Source organism: Corapipo altera, unplaced genomic scaffold (genome assembly GCF_003945725.1).
Source record: "Corapipo altera isolate COAL_440 unplaced genomic scaffold, ASM394572v1 255, whole genome shotgun sequence".
Lineage (NCBI taxonomy): Eukaryota > Metazoa > Chordata > Aves > Passeriformes > Pipridae > Corapipo > Corapipo altera.
This window is the reverse complement of record NW_020884929.1, coordinates 574,199-580,612: the sequence shown is the minus strand read 5'-3', so window position 1 is coordinate 580,612 and position 6,414 is coordinate 574,199.

The following is a 6,414-nucleotide window of genomic DNA, read 5'->3' as shown; positions in this document are numbered from 1 at the left end:
CAACTACTGGTAAAAAAAAGAAAAAGAAAAAAAAAGAATTCCAAGCAGCCTGGTTTTGTGACTTGTGAAGTCTCAGAAAGTGCTTTTTTCATTTTAAAAAATGGGCTTTGAATGAGTATGAACAGAACATAGTTTAAAGACGAAGAAGGACCAGAAAATGTCTGTGTGAGACACACTGATACAAATCCTACACTAGGATGAGGCACTAATCTCTACTCTTGTAAATGATAACAGACAGCCTGGGCAGTTTGACATTTTTAAAGTAACTTTAAAAAAAAAAAAATAAGAGAGATAAACAGATGAGGATGACATTTTGTTCCCTGCCACACAGAAGGAGAGAAAATTGCATTCCATTAGGAGAGAAGCTTTTATGCAGGGTGGCCCTTTGCAGTGATTATTCCTGGGTATTCCAAAGGCACTGGGAGCTTCTCCTCCTGATGAAACCCTCTCATTGTGGGGCTCTTTTCCTTTGGATGCATCAAACACTGCAGTACAGAGAGCCTGGAAGGAAAAAGAATCCCTATGGAGGTTTGTAGCTGTATATATATATATATATATAATGATATATAAATATCATAAATATATAAATTTCAGGAAGCTGGCCAGAGATACCAGTGGCTGCCTCTGTGTTATTTTCCACTCCTTGTCATTTTAAATTGTCTAGGTGATGACAGAACCCCTGATTTATTCAGCACTGAAGGGTTTATTCTAATAAAGGAAAACTCTACTCCGTCCCTTCATTATTAAAACACCCAGAGGAGGCAGCCAAAGGGCTTGCAGAGATTTGATGCACAATGTCCCAGCACCACACTAATTACAGCCAGCATGCCTCAAAAGCTGTGATAATTTAGGGTTCAGCAAGTGTTGGAAGGAGTGAGACACTATGGAAACCAAGCTGGAAGTTGGGTGGTCCAGATGGCTTCCACATGTATCCAGTTAATTATCAAGATCTAGAATCTCTTATCCTTTATGTGTGAAAACATCTATATTAGTACGCAGAAATATATATATATATACATATATATTTAGACTATTCACTTCATTAGGATATTTTGGAATTACCATGTGACAAATAATAGAAGAATCTTCTCCTAAAATAAGATATAGGCAAGCTTTCCTACTCCTACACATCAGATGAAAGGAGTTTTCTCTTAGATGCATCTTTTCACTAATGGTATAACTTGGCTGTGTTGCTGCTGCTCTTTCTGTAACCTCACTTGTGTGAGAAGAAAGAGGCATCAAGCAGCTCCTCTGAGTAGTAATTTCATATTTCATAGGTGGCAGCTATTTCATATTTCTGTTTTGGTGGTACCAAAGTGTTCCAATAGGGTACAGGATCTGTCACCCATTTCACTGTAGGACAGAGTTCAAAATTCATTCACAGTACTATGATTTCTTAATTCTCAGTGACTCTGAATTCCTACTGGTATAAATTTATGTTTTTACAATACTTCAAAAACTTTTCAAACACTTTTGCACAGTCTGAAGCTTTAACTGCTGTTTAAATTTTAAATACCTTAAAAATATCAAAAGTTACCTTTAAATGATGTTTAAATGTGGGAGTATTTTTCTTCCTGTGTCTGACATAATTTTTTTCCTCTGTAATAGTGTTTTTTCCACCCTCTGCATTGCCTGCCTGCAGTGATAATACATCTGCTACAACTCCCTGTGTATCCTGCTGATCCTTGTTTTTCCCAGGATAAGGCAACCCAATCTTTCTCACTGGTGAGTGCTTGTAATTAATGTGTGTCTATTGTCTACTAATATTTGTTAATTACCATTTCCTGTTGGATTTATATCTATTTTATTTCATGTGTCCATCATATTTTAATTGATTTCTGGCAAATGGTTTTCTAATGGACCAGCTGAGAAGCTGCTTCTCTGTGGGATGTCATCCAGGAAATACCATTTTTTTGTGTTCCTCTGGATTTTACCAGGGAAGACCTCCCTGTAATTCTGAATCAGAAAGAAGTGAGGATAGGGAAGGAGCTTCCCTATAGGTTCTGCCAGCTGGGGAGATGGTGTTGAATGTTCACATATCGTAAGTGACTGTACCCAGGTAGCCCCTATGTACCATAAAATCAGGGAGAACAAGAGATAGGACAAGAGGAAACAGCCTCAAGGTGCACCAGGAGAGGTTTAGGTTGAATATTAGGAAAAATGTCTTCATGTAAAGGGTCGTCCACCCATGGCACAGGCTGCCCAGGGAAGCAGTGGAGTCACCACCCTGGAGGTAATTAAAGGACCTGTGCTTAGGGACACGGTTTGGAAGTTGCATATATCCTTGTGTCCTTTCATTTTATCCTTACTGTGAGCACTCCCTGCTGTCAGGGTGATGAAACCAGCCACTGCATTTCTCCTCTGCTTCCATGTAAAACCTCCACAGGTCTTACAACTGTGTTTTCCTCAAAATCCAGCTTCTTCCCAGACAACAGTGTCTCCCATGCACTGGTTCCTTCAAGATCTTTTCTGATCAAATCTTTTCTCTCCTCTTTGGTTCAGTCTGTCCGAATTATTGCCATTAAAATATTTCCCTTTTCTCACCACTCCGAGCATGTTCCCTTCCTTCTAAAACCTCAAAATTGACTTATTTCCCCCATAAAATTCAAGCCAGCTCTGGTTAACTCTGTTACTGCTTGGTTCTGACTCCCCTCCTCTTGAAAATCCTTCTCATCTCCAGTGCTGGGAATGCCTGTGCATGGCAAGCAGGGGATGTTGGTCTTAATTTCCTCCTTCAACTTTCTTCACTGAAAGGATGCTCTGAATCTAAAACGTATGGTAGATTAAATTACTTCAAGTCCCTCATTTGTTACAGCAAATGCCTGGAAATATTTCCCAAACAATCACCAAAAGCATTGAGAATGAAGATTCAGCACAATTTAATTGATTGCTGTGCCAGTGCCTCACCACTCTAACAGGGAAGAATTCATTCACAGCTTGAAGGATCTGTTCTTCTAATAGTATCTGTCTTTCAAATCCATGTCATGCAAGCCACTGGCAAAAGGTCTGGTTCTCAGAGTGTTACTGACACTTATAATTGCTTGTAAGAAGAACTGTGTAAATAATGGAATATTTTGTTTGCTAAGAATTCATTAAAAATTACTCAGCTCAAAATAACCAGGACGAGTGGATTAAAAAGAAATCACACTCTTCAAAAACATTATTTTAAAGGAGCATTCTTGATTAAAAGTACTTTAAATAAAACCAAAAAGTCAAGAAAAATACATTCTTTAAAATTCTGAGATGAAACTTGAATCCTATTAGAGCACTTCTGTTTCCTTTCCAATGCAAACAAATTAAAATATCTCTGTTAGACTCAGCCTGTGTTTTCATCCTTGCCCCATGCAGAAAGCTAAAAAAAAAGGACATTAATTTTTCACCTATTTCTCCCTGTGGTGCTTCCAGAAGCAGGAGTTAAGTGGCCAGCAATGTCTCCCAACCTGTCAGGAGTGATACTTTTTTAGGCCAGAGAGAACCTTTGGTCTCCTGCACACTAAGAGTGTGACAGAAGCACTGAGCTATCAAATCAGTTATTCTGCCAACATCTTTGTGGTTCACTGAGGAGTGAATTAATGTTCCCTAGGAGTGCTCCAGCAGCAGGGAGAGGCAGCACTCACACTGCCCTGGCCGGGCAGGAAGGGGCTGCCAGGAGTGTAAGTCATGGAGAAATAATTCATCTTCCTCGAGGAACCTTCACGGATCTACTTCACAATCCAGCAGAGACTTGGCACGTCTGGGACTGGCACCAGTTCCCCGGAGTGGGCACTGCTCAGAACGTGTTGGTGAGGGAGCTGCTGCAGCAGAAGACACTGGGACAGGCCTTGGGCCACCATCATCTCCAGGAAAGCAAATAGGGAGTGTCTGGCACTTCCCAGTTGATCCTTTTCTTTTCACACTGTTCCTACACCTTTCCTGGTTTGCACATACCTGTTGGATGTTTTCCTTGCTTTCCTGAGGTGATGTCCCTGTAGCTGCTCCAGTGTTTCCCACCAGTTGCCCCGAGGCAGTAAGTGCTTTGCCACAAGAATATGTGCAACCTTGGGAAGGACCAAGGATTTCTGTTCAAGACCATCTGGTCATAAAGCCAGTATTTATCTAAACCCCAGAGCACTCAGGTTTTCAGGGCATTTTCTGTCTAGACCTCTGCTGTAAATGGCTGTTGCATTTGTTCATGAACTAAACATACAATATTCCTAGCAACCCTCATAATGAGCAATCTACACAAATGACCTTTTGAAAGCTCTCTGACTCCTTCAAAACATAAGCAAATTGAAAATCTGTATTTGCAAGGTCAGTAATAAAATGAAAACCTCACTTTGGCTGTCTAAAAATAAAGCCACGCAAAGCAAAGACCTGGCTGAATAGCAAACTCTTGAAATAAATACAATTTCCTTTTGCCACAATAAATGTTTCAGTATAAAGTGGAATATATAATTCGTTCCACTGATCTGTAACATTTTATTGAACTGCAGGAACTTCAGGGGAACAGCTCTTCAGTTTCTTTCAGGCTTGAACCACTCTCTTAAAAACCTGGAGAAGAGAAATGTGCTCTGTGATGGTTTTTAAGCATTTTTTTTTCATTCATTATTAAGATCTGACTTCCTTCGGCCACAAATTCGTTGTTTCTGTGGCCTTAGCACAAACCTGAAGCTCTAACCAGCTTTTAGAACTTCACTTCGTGGGCCAGATCCTTGGCTTCCATCCTGCCTGCTTTGGTCTGCTCAGGAAGAATTTGGGTAAAGTACGGAGTGCTTAAATGGCAGATACAAATTAAGGTTTTCTTTCAGCTCAAGAGTGGGCTACACTTAAGAGACAATTGTTGTAAAGAGAAAAAACCCTGTGAACTGAAGTGTTTCCAAGCTTCTCATCACTTCCTTAGTACCTCCTCTTGTGGAAATCAAAGTCCTATGATACCTGATCTTGTAAACAATTATTTTCATTCCTCAGCTGCTATGATGAAATTCACACTTGATATTTCTGTAGGAACTCCTTGTCCCCTTCTTAGACTTGGTTGGGGTTTTTTTCAGATTGGGAAACGGGGGAAAAAAAGAGGAATTTTTTTCTTTTTTTTTTTTTTAAATCTCAGTTTGGATCACTCATCCTCATAATGCCTTTCAAAAAACATCAACAAGAAACGAAAGTGAATCAAAATTTTGAAATTGATTTTAATAATTTCTTCAGAACACCTTTTTATTAAGTAATAACTCTATGGCAAGGTAATAGCAGATACTTTGGGCAAATGCTTGTTGGCAGAATACACTATTAGGGAAAAAATTACATAGGCCAGGGGAATATGCTTAATTTTTTCATGCCTATTATATCTGGTTAAGGAACCTGGCAGGTAAGTATCCACAAATACAGTCATCAGCCCACCCTGGGGTTTCAGCACTGCTGATTATGTTGTTCATGCAGATTATACACAAAATGATGCACAACTTGCATGTTATACTTTTGTTAGAGGGGACTCAGAATATGCTGCTGTTCTGGATACTTTTTAATGCACATTCCCCTCACGGGTGTGGGAATAGATCGATTTTTGCTGGTCTAAATTGAAATATCCTCCAGTTTCTGTGTGCTGACACTGCTGCACAGAGCGTTTCCCTGGAGAGGGACTGACGGAGTAAATGCTTTGTACTTGCTCACGAGTTCCAAAGGCTCCCTTTGCTGCCACCTTTATGCCGCGAATTCAGTGTATTTGTGCGAGGCACGGCTGCCTCACTCTAAGGAAAACTACCCTCAGAATTCCCGTTGTACACTCAGCGTTCCTTTCGTGAAGAGCTGACAGGTTCTAACTCTTCCTACAGGGCCACAGCTCTGGGTCCTGATCCTAGAAACTCCAGAGATTTCACGTACAGGGAAACCTTTGTGGATGTATTTTGTCTGGGTGTCTTCTCACGCCTCAAAATAAGGATGGGGACGCTTTAGGCTGCCTTGTGTTGTGGAGCTCTAATTGTGCCCAACTGCTCTAATTGTTCCCAGCTGCTCTAAATGGTCAAAGTGCTGTGCAGGTGTTAATTTAACTCTTTAGTTGTCTCACCACCACTGAGTTTATCAGAAAGGAGCTAAAGCAATTCAAGTTCATCAGAAAGGACTGAAAGCACTTCAGGCGGCCTGGTAACCCCCCATTCTGTGTTCAAGCCTGGCAGAGCTCAAGGAGCGTTTGGACAAGGCTCTCAGGCACGTGGGATTTGGGGGGGCTGTCCTGTGCAGGGCCAGGAGGTGGACTCGGTGATCCTTGTGGGTCCTTCCAGCTCAGGCTGTTCTGTGATTCACTGTGGCCTTTGACGGTGCGGTGCGTGTGGTTGTAACAGCGGAGCCCGCCCCGATTCGGGGCACAAACTGGCCCGAGGTGAGAGGACCGGGACAGCTGTTTGCTGTGACATTCCACGCGTGTGCCCTGCCCTTCCCGGCGCT